Here is a 20,098-nt window from a genome sequence, read left to right as displayed (position 1 = left end):
TCATGCATACATGCATAAACTTTTTTCATGCATTTATCGAAAGGGCTTAGACAAATTGAATTTGTAACATTGTAGGAATGGGGAAGACTAAGTCCTACAAGTTCAAGGAAGTGGATTTGGCTAGTTTGAGAGATTTGGCACTCAAGATCAAGGATCCGACCGGTTTCCGACACCGTTATGGGGATTTACTTACTATCCTCAAAACTAATGTGGATGAGAAGCTTGTCCACACTCTAGTGCAATTCTATGATCGGGATTATCGGTGCTTCACTTTTCCTGACTTTCAGTTGATGCCTACTCTAGAGGCTTATTCTTCCTTGACAGGTTTACCCATAGCCAAGGGAACACCTTTCGCGGGACTTGAGCATCCGCCTACTCCCTTGGTTATTGCTAAAGATCTCTATCTCAAGACCACCGATGTCTCCAAGAATCTTGTCACTAAGGCTCACATCCGAGGGTTCATTTCGAAGTATCTACTTGAGAAAGCCAACCTCAAAACCACTTGTTAGGACACTCTCAGGGCTATTCTTGCACTACTCATCTATGGGCTTATTCTCTTTCCAAATCTTGATGACTTCGTGGATATGAATGCTATTATGATCTTCCACTCCAAGAATCCGGTTCCTACTTTGCTGGCTGACACATACCATGCTATTCACGATCGATCCGGCAAGGGTCGTGGATACATTCTTTGCTGTGTACCCCTTCTCTATAGGTGGTTTATTTCGCACCTTCCAAAGTCTTTCCATGATAATCCGGAGAATTGGACTATTTCATAGAGGATCATGAATCTCACCCCTAATGAAGTGGTTTGGCTCACTCCTGCTGCTAGAGTCAAAGAGATTATCTTCGGTGGTGGAAAGTTTCTTAATGTACCTCTTCTTGGTACCCGGGGTGGAATCAACTATAACCCGGAGCTTGCCTTACGTCAATTTGGTTTCCCGATGAAAGAGAAGCCCATCTATCTTGCTACATCTCCTTACTTCTTCCATTACTCTAATGCTCCCACAGGGATAAGAGAAGATTTCATAGAGGCTTGGTCCAAGCTTCGGAAGAAAGAGGTGAAGCATATGGGTGTGAGGTCCGGTATTGCTCATGAGGCCTATACTCAGTGGGTGATAAACCAAGCTGAGAAGATTGGTATGCCTTACCCCGCCATGAGATATGTGTCTGCATTTGTTCCAACCATGCCTTTGCCTCTACTACCACCTACTCAGGAGATGTATCAGGAGCATTTAGCCATGGTGAGTCGAGAGAAGCACCAGTGGAAGACTAGATACTATGAGGCTGAAAATTTGATCATGACTTTGGATGGAAAAGATGAGCAGAAGACTCATGAGGTCTTGACACTGAAGAAAGAGTTGGCTAAAGCTAGGAGAGAAATTGAAGAAAAGGATAAGTTGCTTATGAGGGATTCCAAGAGGGCTAGGAATGTCTGTAACTTCTATGCACGATACTGCAGCTATGAGTCTGAGACTGAGTCTGAGGATGATCCTTCCACTTCCTATGCTTGAGGATTTCTGTTTCCTGTTGTTATTTCCGGTTGTTTATGTTGTTTTACATTTCAAAGTCTATCCCTTGGCTTAGTATTTCAAAGGGAATTATCTTGTAAGACCTTGTGGTGTTTGAATGTTTTGTCTGATTTTGATGTTTCAATTGTTTAGTAATAGTTACAAATTTCTAATTTGTCTAAAACCCTTCGATAACACAAAAAAGAGTCTTTTTGCATATGCATTAACACATCTCATGCATCATATGCATTCATTGGTCACAAAAAAACTTCCCTCGTACTCATTGACTCCTGGTTTTTCCGCCGCAGTCTGAAAAGTGGCTCGTGCACGCAAGATTCACCAACCAGATAGAATTCATCAAACAAGATTATACAAGAGGAGAAACATGGCTAACTTTGAAGAAGAAAATGCTATGCTCCGCGCTGAATTGGCTGCTATGAAAGAAGACTTGGCTAAGGCTCATGACACTATGTCTACTCTGATGGCTGCGCAAGAACAACCAGCCACATCTGTTCCAGCCTCTACTGAGATGATTCCATCCATCCCACTGTCTACTGTGGCTTCTGATGCTCGTTTTGTCATGCCCAATGGGCGTCCCTATGGACTGTCAACTTTCTATGCTCCTAATACTGCGGCTGGTATCTCTGGTTTTGCTAATCAAGGACAGATTCCTGTGACAACTTTTGCTTCCACAAGTACCTCCATGCCTCAAGTGACTACTGTTGTTACCGATCCTGTTGTGCACACTGTGCAACAGGTAATTGATGTTGATACTCCGCGTGGACAAGACCCTATAGTGGAGGCTATAAGAGAACAATTGAGAGAGCTAGCTGGAGAACTCCGAGAGGTTAAGGCTAGTCGTGGGAACGGGGTTTCTGCTAAGGCTCGTGATCTATGCCTGGTGTCCTGATTTGAGATTCCTAAGAAGTTCAAAGTGCCAGATTTTGACAAATACAATGGATCTTCTTGTCCACATAGCCATGTCATTCGGTATGTCCGAAAGATGGCCAACTACGGAGATAATGATGCGCTGATGATCCACTGCTTCCAGGATAGCTTGATGGAAGATGCGGCAGACTGGTACACTGGTTTGAGTAAAGACAATATCCATACTTTTGAGGAACTCGCTGCTGCTTTTGAAAATCATTATGAGTTTAACACCCGCTTGAAACCGAATAGGGATTCTCTTAAGTCTTTGTCTCAGAAGTCAGACGAGACCTTCCGTGAATATGCTCAGAGATGGAGAGGGGCAGCTGCCCGTGTTTCTCCTCGGCTTGATGAGGAAGAGCTGACACAGACATTCCTGAAAACTTTGAAGAAGGAATATGTTGAAAGAATGATAGTCTCTGCTCCAAATAATTTCTCCGACATGGTTACTATGGGAACTCGTCTAGAGGAGGCTGTCAGAGAGAGTATCATTGTTCTTGAAAAAGGTGAGTCCTCGGCTAGTGCGCCAAAGAAGTATGGTAATGGCCACCATAAGAAGAAAGAATCTGAAGTAGGGATGGTATCTGGCAACCAGTCTACAGCTGCTGCTCAGTTACCCCTGCCCTACCAATATATGCAGTACTCTCAACATCCTTTCTTCCCACCATTCTACCAGCAATATCCTCTGCCACTGGGTCAACCACCAATGCCCGTTAATGCCATTGCTCAGCAGGTACAACAGCAGCCTCCTGCTCAACAGCAACAGCAGCAACAACAGGGTCCTCGGCCCAAGACTTATTTTCCACCAATACCAATGCGGTATGCTGACTTGCTCCCAACTCTACTTGCAAAAGGCCATTGCGTCACCAGACCAGGCAAGCCTCCGCCTACGCCACTGCCTCCCAGTTCCGACAGGATCTCACATGTGAATTCCATCAAGGCGCTCAAGGCCACGATGTTGAAGGTTGCTATGCTCTGAAGTATGTTGTGAAGGATCTGATAGACAGAGGACGGTTGACTTTTGAAAATAGTGTTCCTCACGTTCTTGACAATCCACTTCCAAACCATGCTGCTGTTAACATGATCGAGCCCTTCGAAGGAGTTCGTGTTCCTCGAGAGGCTCCCACTTTAGATGTCCGTAATGTTGCTACTCCTTTGGTGCCGCTACATGTCAAACTTTGCCAAGCTTCTTTGTTTAATCACGATCATGCTTCTTGTTCAGAATGTCTTTAAAATCCTATGGGTTGTTATGTGGTGCAAGGTGATATACAAAGCCTAATGGACAGCAAACACTTGATTGCCAGTGATGTTTGTGTGATTGTGCCGGTGTTTCATGATTCTCCTGCTGGAAGTGTGCCTCAGACAAGGAATGTTGAACCCTTAGTAATCAGGCTACCTGGCCCAGTATCTTATGCCTCTACTAAGGCAATCCCTTACAAGTATGATGCAACTATGATTGAGAACGGGGTAGAAGTGCCTCTGGTATCCCCAGCTACAGTTGATAACGTTGCTGAAGAAATTACAACTCTAAGAAGTGGAAAGGTCCGTCCACCCTTGTTTCAAAAGAAGGTGGTTACACCTGTTGCCACAGTAACTCCACCAGTGGCCCCTCCTATTGACAGGAACGCCGGCCCATCGGGCCAGTCTATTGAAGAGTCTAATCTGGATGAAATTCTGAGGCTTATTAAAAAGAGCGATTATAAGATTGTCGACCAGCTGCTGCAAACTCCGTCAAAGATATCCATCTTGTCTTTGCTCCTGAGCTCAGAAGCTCACAGGAAAGTGTTGATGAAAGTACTGGAATAGGCCTATGTTGATCATGAAGTCTCCGTGGATCAGTTCGATGGAATAGTGGGTAACATTACTGCTTGCAATAACTTGGGGTTTGGTGACGATGAACTCCCCGAAGCAGGGAAACACCACAACTTGGCTCTGCATATCTCAGTGCACTGCAAGTCTGACATGATATCCAATGTGCTGGTGGACACTGGATCATCCTTAAATGTAATGCTTGAGTCTACACTGAGACAGTTGAATCATCATGGAATTTCTCTAAGGGGAAGTAGCTATTTGGTTAAGGCTTTTGACGGATCTCACAAAGATGTTCTTGGAGAGGTAGATCTACCAATTACCATTGGTCCTGAGACATTCCAGATCACTTTCCAGGTCATGGACATCAATGATTCTTACAGTTGTCTCCTCGGAAGACCGTGGATTCACGACGCTGGGGCAGTAACTTCTACTCTACATCAGAAACTCAAGTTTGTGAGGAATGGTAAGCTTGTCACTGTACATGGTGAAGAAGCGTATCTGGTTAGCCAAGTGTCATCTTTCTCTTGTGTTGAAGCAGGGTCCGCAGAAGGGACGTCATTTCAAGGCTTGACTGTTGAAGGTGCGAAGCCCCGGAGGGCAAGTGCTAGTATGGCTTCATTGAAAGACGCCCAGAAAGCTGTTCAAGAAGGGCAAGCTGCTGGCTGGGGCGAAGTGATACAGATTTTGGAGAACAAGCGCAAAGAGGGCCTTGGGTTCTCCCCGACCTCAGGCGTTTCAAGAGGAACTTTCTATAGTGATGGGTTTATCAATGCTATTGCTGAAGATGCTGCTGAAAGTAGTTACGTGCCTACATTTGTTGTACCAGGAGGCACTGTGAGAAATTGGGAGGCCGTTGATGTTCCTTTAGTCATGCATGCTTCCATGTAATGTGTCTTGTTGCTCATGCTTTTCTTTGTTTTCAAAATAACAATCCTTTCGCCCTGCCCAAGGCGAAAGTGATATCTTTGTAAGGGCATGTTTGTTTCGGCATTGCCGCTATCAATAAAAGTTGTCGTCTTTCCCGCGACTCTTTGTTTTTTACTTTTTAGTGCCTATTCCTTGGAAATAATGGTAATGCCAGAAAGAACCAAAACATTTGTATTTTCTTATTAATTTCAAAAATCTGCATGAAAAACATTTTTTCTAAAAATCATCCCAATCATATTGTGCAGATTGAACCATAATAAACCCGTTGAACACAATGACCCTATGGTTCCTCCAAATTTTGAATTCCCTGTATATGAAGCTGAAGATGATGAAGATGATGAAGAGATACCATATGAGATCACTCGACTGCTTGAGCAAGAAAGAAGAGCCATTCAGCCTCACCAGGAAGAGATTGAACTTATCAACCTGGGTACTGAAGAGAACAAACGAGAAATCAAGATTGGTGCTGCACTTGAGCCAGAAGTGAAAAAGAAGATCACTCAGCTTCTCCATGATTATCCAGATGTCTTTGCATGGTCCTATGAAGACATGCTGGGTCTAGATCCCAAGATTGTGGAACATCGGATACCGACAAGACCTGAATGCCCTCCTGTCAAACAGAAATTGAGAAGGTCTCGTCCAGACATGGCTCTTAAGATCAAGGTTGAGGTGCAAAAGCAAATTGATGCGGGCTTCCTCATGACAGCTGAATATCCTGAGTGGATTGCCAACATTGTACCAGTACCAAAGAAAGATGGGAAAGTTCGAATGTGTGTTGATTACAGAGATCTAAATAAAGCCAGTCCAAAAGATAATTTTCCATTGCCTCATATTGATGTGCTTGTTGACAGTACTGCTCAGTCCAAAGTGTTCTCCTTTATGGACGGTTTCTCTGGCTATAACCAGATACGGATGTCACCTGAAGATAGAGAAAAGACGTCCTTCATCACTCCGTGGGGAACATTCTGTTATAAAGTGATGCCGTTCGGCTTGATAAATGCTGGTGCTACCTATCAAAGAGGTATGACTACTCTGTTTCATGATATGATTCACAAAGAGATTGAAGTATATGTTGATGACATGATTGTGAAATCAAGTGATGAAGAGCAGCACGTTGTGTATTTGAAAAAGATGTTTGAAAGGTTAAGAAAGTACAAGCTGCGGTTGAATCCTAACAAGTGTACATTTGGTGTAAGATCTGGAAAGTTGCTAGGCTTCATTGTCAGCCAAAGAGGCATTGAGGTTGATCCTGACAAAGTCTGAGCCATCAGAGAGATGTCGGCCCCCGAAACTGAAAAGCAAGTCAGAGGTTTCCTCGGACGGTTGAATTACATTTCAAGATTTATATCCCACATGAATACTACCTGTGGACCAATTTTCAAATTGCTCAGAAAGAATCAGCCTGTTGTATGGAACGATGAGTGCCAGGAAGCTTTTGATAGTATTAAAGAATACTTGTTGGAACCACCTATCCTTGTCCTGCCAGTGGAAGGAAGGCCTTTGATTATGTATCTGTCAGTGTTAAATGAGTCCGTGGGTTGTGTTCTCGGTCAACAAGACGAGACTGGAAAGAAGGAACATGCTATCTACTATCTGAGTAAGAAATTCACCGACTGTGAGACTCAGTATACAATGCTTGAAAAGACTTGTTGTGCTTTAGCTTGGGCTGCCAAACGCCTGCGTCATTATATGGTGAATCATACAACTTGGTTGATATCCCGAATGGATCCAATCAAGTACATCTTTGAGAAGCCTGCTGTTACTGGAAAGATTGCATGTTGGCAAATGTTGTTGTCTGAATATGATATTGTGTACAAAGCTCAGAAAGTAATCAAAGGAAGTATCCTTGCTGAGCATCTGGCTTATCAACCTCTTGATGATTACCAGTCAATCAAGTTTGATTTCCCGGATGAAGAGATTATGTATCTGAAAGCAAAGGACTGTGAAGAGCCACTGATCAATGAAGGGCCGGATCCCAATAGCAAATGGGGATTGGTATTTGATGGTGCTGTCAATGCTTATGGTAAAGGGATTGGGGCCATTATTGTAACTCCGCAGGGGCACCACATTCCGTTCACTGCCCGAATAACTTTTGAATGCACGAACAATGTGGCTGAATATGAAGCATGCATCTTGGGCATTGAAGAAGCCATTGACCTGAGAATTAAGCACCTTGACATCTATGGAGATTCTGCACTTATTATTAATCAGATAAAAGGTGAATGGGAGACTCATCATGAGAAGCTGATCCCTTACCGTGACTATGCAAGACGACTGTTGACATACTTTACAAAGGTTGAGTTGCACCATATCCCTCGGGATGAAAACCAGATGGCTGATGCTCTTGCTACTTTGTCTTCCATGTTTCGTGTGAATCACTGGAATGACGTGCCCATAATCAAGGTGCAGCGTCTTGATAGACCTGCTCATGTGTTTACTATTGAAAATATGCCAGATCAAGCTGACGAAATTGTGAATGGTGGAAAACCTTGGTACTATAATATCAAACAGTTCTTGCAGAATCATGAATATCCACCTGGTGCCTCCAATAGGGATAAAAAGACCCTGAGGAGATGGGCTAGTAAATTCCTTCTGGACGGAGAAATCGTATACAAGAGGAACTATGACATGGTCTTGTTGAGATGTGTTGATGAACAAGAAGCTGAGAAATTGATGCATGATGTACATGACGGCACTTTTGGGACCCATGCTACGGGTCACACTATGTCAAGAAAATTGTTAAGAGTCGGCTATTACTGGATGACTATAGAGCGTGACTGCTACAGACATGCCAAGAGATGCCACAAATGTCAAATCTATGCTGATAAGATTCATGTGCCTCCACATGCCCTCAATGTTATTTCTTCCCCATGGCCTTTCTCTATGTGGGGTATTGACATGATCGGAAGAATTGAACCAAAGGCATCTAATGGACATCGTTTCATTCTAGTGGCAATTGACTATTTCACCAAGTGGGTTGAAGCTGCTTCCTATGCCAATGTAACCAAGCAAGTAGTCGTCAAGTTTATCAAGAATAACATCATCTGTCGATATGGTGTTCCTAACAAAATCATCACTGACAATGGTTCCAATCTGAACAATAACATGATGCAAGCTTTGTGCGAAGAATTCAAGATTGATCATCATAACTCTTCTCCTTACAGACCTCAGATGAATGGTGCAGTTGAGGCCGCTAACAAGAACATCAAGAAGATTGTTCAGAAAATGGTCACCACTTACAAGGACTGGCATGAGATGCTACTGTTTGCCTTGCATGGTTATCGTACTACAATGCGTAGTTCAACTGGGGCAACCCCTTTCTCTCTGGTATATTGTATGGAAGCAGTTCTCCCTCTGGAAGTGGAGATTCCGTCTCTTCGAGTGATCATGGAAGCAAAGTTAACCGAGGCTTAATGGTGTCAAAGTCGGTATGATCAGTTGAATTTGATTGAAGAGAAACGTATGGATGCTATGGCTCATGGACAGTTGTATCAAGTGCGAATGAAGAATGCTTTTGACAAGAAAGTCCGACCTCGAGAATTCAAGGAAGGCGAACTTGTTTTGAAAAGAAGGGTAAGCCAGCAACCCGACCCAAGGGGCAAGTGGATACCTAACTATGAAGGTCCTTATGTTGTCAAGAAGGCTTTCTCTGGTGGTGCTTTGATCCTTACACACATGGACGGTGTTGAACTTCCGAATCCTGTAAATGCCGATATAGTCAAGAAATACTTTGTCTAAAAAGAAAAGAACAGCGTGGTAGGTCGAAAACCCGAAAGGGCGGCCTAGGCAAAAATGCGCTTCCTGGTGGATCGAAAACCCGAAAGGGCGATCCAGGAAAAAGTCAGGGACAAAAAAAATGAATATGAAAAGCTCGCTGAGATTGTACGCAACTCAGGCAAAAATGAGCGTCTCGATGAGCCGAAAACCCGAAAGGGCGGTTCATGCAAAAATGAGATTGATAATGAAAGACAAGTAACTATATCTGGCAAATCACCATCACCCCTTGAGGCATCTGCAACTGTCAATGATCATCTTCATCAGAAGCTTCTGTACTTGTGAATTCAAAATTTCTATGAAATGTAGCGGTCATCGTGTTCAATGTACCACCAATCAATAAAATTACCATTTTCCAAGTTTTGTAAATCTGTGGGGTTATGCCTTTGGCTGACTCTTACTCTTCTACATCAATTTGAGCATGTGCCATCGTTTGAAACTCTACGTTCTTTCTACTTTCAATGCTATATACAAAATATTTTTCTTTCTATTTGATAATGTCAATGTCTGAAACAAACATTTTTGAAAATTGAAAAATCTTTTCCGTCTATTTTGAAAGCAAACCTGAGCAATAGGGTACATTCCAGTGAAACATGCATGAATAAATGAGCGTTAATGTCTATTTCAATACATGTTACAAGCAAGATGTTCCCCAGGATGATTTGTGGTCAATGGCAAGAATGAAAAAACAGAATGAAAGTAAAAAATGAAAATGAAAATGAAAAGCTCGCTAAGTCGAAAACCCGAAAGGGCGGCTTAGGCAAAAATGAGCACCCCGCTGATTGACAACCTATGAAGGCAACCTATAAGAGAAATACTTAGTTGGACACAACCCCAAATAAAAAGATTTGGACAAACCAATAATAAAATTAAAAAAAAAATATAATTTTATCACATCACTTAATATCGTCATTTAAAAAAAATATATCATTAAAATATAAGTCTTGTGTTTTAAGAATTAAGAGTTCAGATGTGAATCAAATATAGTCAATCTGACCGTTGAATATGACCTACTTAGACTAAGAATGAAGTAGGAACTCGAATTTTGGCAATCAAAATCTTAGGCATAAGTCAATCCAAATAACTATCCCTTCAGACCTAGTGTGCAAGGAAAGACATTCCTTTGACAACAAAAATTACTCCAAAAATCTAGTTTGTCGGATTGACTTATACGAAGATTTCAATAACATATTGCTTTTATAAAATAAGTTTACAATAATATAAAAGGATATGGAAGCGTATAATAATTTATGAGAAAAGAATATTTTTTTGAAGGAAAAAGAATATAATTAATATCCTCAATATAAATCTCTACAATAATTTTATATCTGAAGTTATAGAACAAATAGATATATTATTTGTTTATGCGATATAGTTAATTGACATGTAAAATTTTTCTCGCTTGTTGAATAATGATATTTTTTTCCACTTGGTGAAAAATGATAGTTAAACTAGTAATATATATTAAAGAGAAATATGTCAATTTTAGATTCATTTATTATAAATGACATATATAATATACAATTCACTATACTCATTTTAAATTAAAATATTATTACGACCCTTTAAATTTATATTTAATAGAGATTAGAGAAAGTGTGAGATTTATATATGTCGCATAAGGATTTGAAATATCATATGACAAAGTGAGACGAGATTAACAATAAATCTTTTTTTTTTTAAACCAAAAAGAGGAGCAGCAAAGGGCTACTACCTCAAAACTTCATAAATGACAGAGATAAAATACAAGGTAAAAGGAGGGGGACATAAACCAAAACCTCCTAGACATTGGAGACCCTAAAGTTGGGCATCCCTAGTCTATCATGGATAAACAAACAATTAAGAAATTCTGGCATCTGCAACCAAATTGTGACCCCTTGAACCTCCAATCCTTTTGAAGCAAGCATGTCTGCGCATCTATTACCCTCTCTGTAGACATGGCTTACTAAGAAATTCATGTGATAGATCATGTTTCTACAATTTATCCATCTATTTCTTAGACAACAAGGAATCATAGAGCTATTGTTAAAGGCCATTACCACTAAAGATGAGTCGGTCTCTATCCATAAGTTAGACCATCTTCTTTGGTTTGCTATTTCCACAGCTCTCATAATTGCTGATAGCTCGACATGGTAAGCGTTACCACCCCCTATATTTTCTGCAAAGGAAGAAATGAAGTTTGCATTTGAGTCTCTAAAGATCACTCCACAAGATGAAGCTGTTGTGTTGGAGGACCCATCAGTGTTACATTTAATCCATCCTACAATAGGTGGAGTCCAGATGACTTCCTTTATACTAGTTGGCTTCGCAGGGTGGACATTCACATTGAACTTCTTAAGCATTATCAAATCCTTGACTGATGAGTTAGAGGATTTAGTAGTATAGTTACCTGAAATGTTAACTGCCGAGATGATGTTGTTGACTGCTTGCTGCCAGCGATGCTTCTTGTTGTGGAATCTACTTTGGTTTCTGCAGTGCCAAATTGTGCTAATGATGTTGACAATTGTTGCATGAATCACAATTTTGCATTGGGGAGACCAACCTCTATCACAAGTGGACCAAATGTCTTCCACAGATTGGAATTTGAGGGACGTATCAAGGATTGTGGCAAACCAACACCATAATTTGAAAGCAAAGGGACATTCAAAAAATAAGTGAAAAGTTGTTTCAGCCTGAGAAGAACAAAGAGAGCACATGGATGGGATTTGACAACCTCTTTGTTGTAATTTTTCATCCGTTGGAACCTTGTCATGAATCAATCTCCAAGATAAAAGTGATTTAGAAGGGGGAATGTCCCTACTCCAAATGTTTTTTGCCCATTGATGAGTAGCTGTCGGATTTCTCTTGAAATCATAAGAGTCCCCGAGTCTCAAGGTGCCATTCGGATTGTGCTTCCAAATCAATTTATCAGCCGCGTCTTCCATAGGGATGATTAGTTTCATAACAATCAATCTAAGCTCAGGATGATGAGAAAGGAGCATCGGAGGTATATTCCACTGATAGTTTTGAATATAATTATGAACATGTTGTGGATATTCCGAGTAAGTAGACTGGTTCACATTTAGAGCTTCCTTCAATGGCTGACCGCACCAAGCATCTTCCCAGAATCTAATCAACTTTCCATTTCCCAACAGCCACTGAGAATTATCCATTACGTTTGCAAATTCAGACTTTATGCTAGACCATATGGACGAGTAAATATGATATTTAATGACCGTATTTCCTCTAATTGCTCTACATTTCAGAACCTTTGCCCAGTCCTCTTCAGATTGCAATAAATCCCAACAAAGCTTCATATTAAAGGCTTCATTCAGAGAGATAAGAGATCTCAATCCCAAACCACCCTCATTATAAGGTAAGCACAATTTTTTCCATGCCACAGTCACCAGTTTCCTCTTTGTTGTGTCACCACTCCATATAAAGTTCTTGATCCACTTCTCAATATTTTTCAAAAGAGAAACAGGCCATGAGTATACAGCCATGGAGTGATTTAGCATACTGAGAATCACAGACTTAACAAGTTGTACTCTCCCTGCAATTGAAAGAAGGGAGGCCTTCCAAGCTGCAAGTTTAGCTTTAACTTTGTCTGCAATTGGTTGTAAGTGAATAGTTTTTGGTTTACCTCTGAAAATAGGTACTCCTAAGTAATTGAATGGCAGTGTACCAATTTCAAAACCTAGAAGATTAACAATATTCTGCAACCTATTTTGAGAAATTCCACCAGCATAGATTGTGGACTTTCTGGCACTAATGACTTGACCTGCACTATCAGCATATCTTGTAAATAAATGTTGCAAGGCCTGAAGACCGTCAAAATTACCTTTACAGTAAATCATGATGTCGTCAGCATAAAAACAATGTGACGGGATGGTAGAATTCCTTGATCCAGAAATCAATTTCACCTTTCCTTCTTCCACAAGCTTGGAAATACCTCTACTTAGAACTTCTTCAGCCAGGCAAAAAAGTAAAGGGGACAGTGGGTCCCCTTATCTAACCCCTCTGGTGCACTTAAAATAGCCGTTCTGAGTGCCATTCACAGATATAGAGAGAGTGGCCGATGATAGAATTGAGTAGATCCAGTTACAGAAAGTATTGTTGAAGCCAAAGCACTTGAGTACTTTTAAGAGAAAATTCCAATCAAGAGTATCAAATGCTTTTGTAATATCTATTTTTAAAGCCAGGTTTCCACCAAAAGCTTTGTTATCAAGGATATTAATTGCTTCAGATGCAAGGCACAAACAATCTCTAATGTTTCTTCCTCTGATGAAACCTTTTTGATTAGTAGAAACAATTGAGGGCAAGATACTCGCAAGCCTATCTGCAATAATTTTAGAGATCACCTTGAATTTAAAGTTTGCCATTGCGATAGGTCTGTAGTGTTCCACACAATCTGCATTTTGATGTTTGGGGATGAGGATGAGTGTGTTGGCATTGTAGTTCGGTAAGATCCAACCAGAAACAAAGAATTGCATCACCGCATCAATGAGGTCCTTTTGAATGATATCCCAATAGGTTTGAAAAAAGAATGGCCCAAAACCATCCGGTCCCGGTGCTCCATCCTTGTTGAGATTAAAGACTGCTGATTTGATTTCGGATTGAGTAGGTAGAGCAGTGAGAAGATCATTAGTTGTGTCATTGATTAAATTTGGAATAACCTCTTCAGCAAGGTCCTGCTTCTGCAAAAAAATGTTAGAACAAAACAAATTTTTGTAATAATCAACAATGTGCTCTGAAATTTACTGTGCTTTGAAATTTGCTGTTGGTCAGTGATAATATTCTCTCCCTCTCTCAAGCTGGAAATGAGTTTTGTCTTATTTTTAATTTTAGAGAGTCTGTGGAAGTAAGCAGTGTTTCTATCACCATTCAGATGCCAGTTGGTTCGAGATTTTTCTTTCCAGTAGCATTCTTGTCTTTCTAGGGCTATGTTTAGGTCACATTGTGCAATCTTTTCTTGATTCAAAAGGTTGTCTGAGGGGCCATCAGTGTATATTTGGTTTTGGATTGATGTGAGATTGGTTTCAGCGGTTTTAACAAAATCATGGACATTACCAAAAACCTCTTTGTTCCAGACTTTTAATCTTTCTTTCAAGATTTTCAACTTTTTGTTGAGGACAAACATGGGGCAACCAATAACTCTGGCTTGCCAACACGATGATATAATCTGCTTACAATCATCATGCAAAGCCCACATTTTGAGGAATTTAAAACAGGAAACAAAGCTACATTCAGAGGTTTCAAAAATAAGAAGTAAAGGGTAGTGATCTGACTTGGTGTTAACCAGAGTTGAGCATGAGACAGAATGGCACATATCAATCCAAGCTTGATTGCAAATAGATCTGTCTAGCCTTCTTTGTGTATGCCTTCTTCCTCTTCTACCATTGCTCCATGTATAGAATGCCCCCCTTGTGGGAATATGTAACAAGTCAAATGAGTCCGACCAGTTTTGAAACTCTTGCATTGGTGTTCTGGCTGGAGTAAAGTGTCCCTGATGCTCATGAGCTCCAAGGACTGTATTAAAGTCACCTATAAAGTTCCAAGGAAGATTGTGTTGTGCTTGCAAGTTGTTCAAGGTGTTCCATAAAATTCTTCTTCTGTAATGGGATGTTGAGGCATATATAGCAGAGATAGCAAAAACTTTACCATTATCTGATAAAGAAAAGGAAACACTTTGATCATCTATGTGAAGAATATTAGGGTGGAGGTTAGAAGTACAGAGACACCAAAGATTGGGTGGTAAATTTTCTCTAATGTTCAAGGCAAAAGGTTTAAGGTTAAGACTAGAGAACCAATTCCTAGGAATGTCCTCTATATGCATCCAGGGTTCAGAAAGAAAAACCAGATCAGGTTTGTTATTGATAATCAAATTTTTCAGGGCCAATCTTGATGGGCTATTGGCAAAGCCCCTAATGTTCCAATATATGCATTTCATTTGAAAGGTTTGGGGTTTTGAACCCTAGACCTAGTTTGGTAAGAGGTATTGGAAGTAGATGAATTGGCTTTTTTTGTTGGTGTTTTTTCTTGCTGGTAACTATTATGAATGGTGGAGATTCATGTTGTTGGTCAGGATCAAGTTCGGTAGGTATTTGTTGTTGACCAAACTCTTGCTGCAAAGTTGCTTCTGCCTCATCATCCTTATCAATGATATTTGCCCAGGACTCCTTTGAAAATTCAGCATTTTTTTTTCTCCAGTTGTTTCATGCTGGTCATCACTAGCAATTTGTGTGTCATCCACAAATTCCTCTTTGCTGTTGACTTCATTCTCTGCGGTCTGGCTATGTGATTCCTCCGGTACCTCATGTTGTTCGTCATTCACCTGATCAATATCCTCATCAGTTGCAAGAGCATCAAACCTATTGTGTTGTATAGCTGGCTGTTCCTTTTCTATCGGCTTCTGCGGCACAGCAGCAGCACTTTCAGTCACTTCTTGTCCAGCCAAAGCCACATTAATTTGACTTTTTTTCACGGCATCAGGGCTAGGTTCAGTTTGCAGCATTTGTTGTTGAGCAGTAGCTTCCTTTTCCTTCGGTTTAAACACCAAATTAGTCTTCCCCTGATTCATCCTACCATCACGAGTTTTCACGAAAGCAGCACCCGTATTTTGCTTCCCAATCTGGTCTTGTTTCTGTTTGTTATCATTAGTTTGATGTACTCTTTTGCAAATCTCTAAATAACGACCAACAGTTTTGCAATTGGTACAAAAGTCGGGTAAGTTCTCGTACTCAACATCAATAAAAAAAAGCGTAACCTTTTCTTTCCACTAGTAACTTGTATCTAATCAATTGTGAAACATCCATATCAATTAGAACCCGAACAAATTGACCAAAGGTACGTTCAATTCTAGGTTTTGCAGTTGAAGCATCAGTACCAATCGGTGTTCCAAGGCTACCAGCTATTGTGTACAAAATATTTTTGCTCCAATATTCTTATGATAACCCATAAAATCTAACCCATACCTGAGCATTAGAGTTTCTTTGAGTTTTATGACTGAAATCTTTCGACCAGGAAAACAATTTGAGAATACCTGGATTCAGATTCCATGATGGTACTGACCGTGCTCTGTTAACATCTTCCAGGGTGGAGAAAACGAATTCATAATAGCCTCTCCCCAGTGTTGTGATTCCCCACTTAGACAGGTCCTTCCAAAGCATGTTCAGTTTGTTCTTCAATGCCGCAGCTGTTAGTGGTGTTGTCCCCTTTGGCCAGATAACTCTACCTTGTAGATTCAGTTTGCACTCATCAATATTTGCCATATATTCTTCTTCTGGAATCGATATTGCTAGATCCTTCCCCTTGAGACAAGGTTGAGGCAGCTGGGAAGTTGGTATTTCACAAACGTTTGATAGGGCCTGCGCGAAGGATTTAAGAGGTTTCAGTTGTTTTTTGGTTGCAATGATTGGTGAATTTGTAAAATCTAAACATTTCCAAGGGATTTGGAATGAAGGCATATTGAATCGGTGAAGGGATGACAGATCTGTGGTGGTGGTTGGAGGTTTCAAGGTAAGGGAAGAAGGCGTTGACCGGTGATAGTTTTACAAACTTTTTCTCCAGACTCTCTCACTCCTCTCTCTAACATACTTTCTTCTCCTTCGAGAGGTGGGTGGGTGGAAAACAATGCAACGTCGATTAACAATAAATCAAAACTGACACAAAGTGATTTAGAGAGCAAAGAATCAAAATCGAAACAAACACAAATACTTTGTTTCATAATCGAATCACTTTCTTCAAAACAGAATCGTTTTCCTCTCTTTCGGATAGCGTTCCCTCTTCTTCAGATTCACATCATCAAAATTTTCCTCTTCTTCTGGATTGTTTCTTCTTCTTGTTTTCTGCTTCTGCGTTTCTCGTTATTCACGTTCTTGCGTTTTCCTGTTATGCGATTCTGTGTTTCACGTTTCTGGGTTTTCCAGAATAAGTTTTTCGTGTTTTTTTTTTTGGGAAAAAAAATTAAAGGGTAATTATGAAAGGAAAGTAGAAAAAAAATTATAGAATAATATAAATTGTGTTTTTTTTAACAGAAGGGTGATGGAAGGGCAACCATGAAACTATTTAAAAAGATAAAGGATTAAAGTGGGAAAAAAAAGATAAAGGACTAAAACGTTACCTGAAATTAAGTTAAAGGACTATTTATGTAATTTTGCCTTTTTATAATTTATTTGTTTTTAAATTAATGTTATTTATGAAAAAAGCCACTTGAAATTAGTTAATTCGAAAAATAATGAAAATAGTCCAATCAGCATGCCAAATAGAGAAATTTTGCTGATGTGGTTAAATGAGAGACCAAAAGTGGAAGAATATGATATTACAAGGACATAATCTAATTTTTTTTTTTACTGGAACTAAAACAGGAATTCGCTAATATTACATGGACAAAAAACGATATTAACCCTAAAATGAAAGGCAATCAAAATATTTCTTCATAAACGTACCGTTTGGCAAGGCTTTTTTTACATTCTAAAAGCTACTTTAAAACAAAGTTAAAATAAAGATCTTTAAGAAAGAATCTAAAGTTGTTTGGTTTCTTAATTATTTTTTTTTAGTTTTAAAGCTATTCTTAAGTTAAAAGTTGTTTGGCAAAATATTGTACAAACCTTTGAATTTATTATTTTTTTGGTGGTGTCCGGGGTTCGAACCCCGGTCCTTGCATATATTTATTCAATGTCCCTATCAACTGAGCTAAACTCACGAGGACAAAACTTTGAATTTATTATAAATTAACATAATAAATAAAAAAATGTTTAAAATATTTTTTGAAGGGAAAAAATGTTTAAAATATAAAAGATATTTTTTTACAAATATTATATTTACGCAATGACGTTTATTTTGTGTAACATGAATACAAATTCATATCATTATATAAAGAACTTGTTAAATATTTGAATAGGAGAAAAAATTTAAGGAGGCTCAAATAATAACATAAATAATATCAAAATAGTTGGTTTTTTCTTTTTCAATTATACTCTATAGCAAATTTCGTTATAAGTATACATATTTTTGGTGTCATTCAAAAAGATAATAATTTATATTATATGATATTATATTTGTTACATTGTTGGTGTCATTGAAAAAAATATGTTTAATTTTTTTAATAAGAAAAAGATATGCATAGTTTGTTAAAATATAAAGATGCAAAATATATATAAGTATAATTTTTTAGGCATCTTGTACTTTTAATTGAAATCAAAATTTTATAAAAATAATTATATGCATTATGCAACACTAAAAATAAATTATACGCATTAGCGTAACAAAAAAATAGATAAACAGACATAAAGTATTACTCTAAACGTTAATGTGTGTATATTTGCGAGGTTGAAGAAAGGAATAGAAATATCTGTGAAGTTGTGATAATTAAACGATATTGAAATTAAATATATAAGTGATAAAAAGATAATAAAATTTCTTTAAAAAAAATTAAATGGACACTCCTTCAAAAAAAATTAAATGTACCGGTTGAAAAAATAAAATAAAATTACATGGAAGAAAAAAGAAAATTGAAATATAATGTTAAAGAATAAAAGAAAAGATTGTCGGCGTGAGTTGAAGAGAGGTGCTTGTGAAATAAATTGCCGAAAAATAATTTTTTGAAGTAGCATTCAACAACTTTTGGGCAAAACTCATTCCATCCAATTTTATGCATTCTAAAAAAAAGTACTTTTTTTTGCTAAAAAAAAAAAGTACTTTTTTTATAAAATACTTTATTGATATTTTGTTTGGCATAACTTCTCCTTAAAAATGTAGAGAAACTGAAAAAAAGTCGGGTCAAACGGAACATAAATGAATATTCAACACTGGAAAATCAAACCTACTGGTTAAAAGAAGTTTGGGCAATGGTGGGTCCGATTCATTAAATATTCAGGTGGGCCCGGTTTATTTTTCCCAAAACACCCTTTACGTTATTAAAAATAAACTACTATTCTTTTTTCAAATTTATTTTTAGAATAAAAATAGTAACCTTTTGGCAAGTCAAAGTAAACATTAAATCTCCACCATCCACTTCTATTCAAGCACATCCAATGGCTCCAATGAGAACAAAAAAAAAAATGCATCAAGTACCATACATGACCCATTGAGGTCGCGTACTGGAGATGCCGCCAACAATCCACGCTATAACTAAAACTAGATCGTCTACCCGTGCTGCCGCACGGGTCATATATAGTTAAAAACATAACACAATAATCTATATAATAAACATAAATTATTTGATAAAAGCAATATGAATGAGTTAAATTTAATCCCTTATAAACGGCGAATGGCTATGAATACGTTAACAATGCCCTTAGCAATAGTATACATACGCAATCACTATTGGAGCATATAATAATGTATCAACAATGTCATAAAACATATAATCAAAAGACATATTGTCGGATAGGTCCCGTAACGATATTAGTCATAAAAAAACTCTCAATTGAAGATGGGCTCAGCAATATTAGTCATCAGCAGTCTTAATTGGAGCATACTTCAATAATGCATTAACAATGTAATAAAACAGCTTCTCAAAAGATCCATTGACGGATAGGTCTTACACCGATAATGGCTAAACAACATGCAGAGTTGTCTTCCAATTAACCTGCCAAGAATAAAAAATGCAGACAGTTTTAGAGGTATGAGTGTTTATATTAACAAATATAACTTAATTGTAACATGTTAGAGACTGAAACCTGCATAATAGAATTGAACATACCTGCTGAACTCATGTCCTTTAGATCGGCAGAAGGCTTGAGCAGCTAGTATTGTTCATCAGTGGTTTAAAATGGTGTATGTATTGCTAATAACAACACTTACATTTTGCATTACCCTGCAAAAATAAGGTAACAACTTTAATTATCATTTACGGTTAAGCACCATTAAGGATAGCTTAAATTTTGATGAATATCAGCGCACCACTTACTTGCATCTATGCCAATGAGCATATCAGCCAAGCAGCAACGCCAATTTCAATTCAGGATTGAAAAAAATCACAAATTGAGGAAAACTTCTTTATATACCACATTTGATGTAGTATTGATGCAATTGTCGTCTTCATATGGCAATAAAACTTTCAAAAACATTCAAAAAAATTAAAAATCACCTGCCAACATTCAAAAACATAATTAAAAATCACCTGCCAACATTCAAAAACATATATAGTTGAGAGTTATTAATGC

At 38.5% G+C, this 20,098-nt stretch overlaps 1 long non-coding RNA gene across 1 annotated transcript; it reads right to left on the bottom strand.

The window, feature by feature from the left end:
• Positions 1-19,133: 19,133 nt before the first annotated feature.
• LOC146909681 (uncharacterized) lies at positions 19,134-20,034 on the bottom strand. Its single transcript, XR_015019887.1, has 3 exons — positions 19,843-20,034; positions 19,636-19,749; positions 19,134-19,521 (listed from the first exon to the last, which is right to left on the bottom strand). It is a non-coding gene; the product is annotated as an uncharacterized LOC146909681 (long non-coding RNA).
• Between the last annotated feature and the right edge of the window lie 64 nt (positions 20,035-20,098).

Source organism: Medicago sativa, chromosome 7, assembly GCF_051527215.1.
Source record: "Medicago sativa cultivar Bolivia chromosome 7, Bolivia_mono, whole genome shotgun sequence".
Taxonomy (NCBI): domain Eukaryota; kingdom Viridiplantae; phylum Streptophyta; class Magnoliopsida; order Fabales; family Fabaceae; genus Medicago; species Medicago sativa.
Note: the sequence above shows the minus strand (reverse complement) of the source record. Positions and strands in the feature narration are given on the sequence as shown.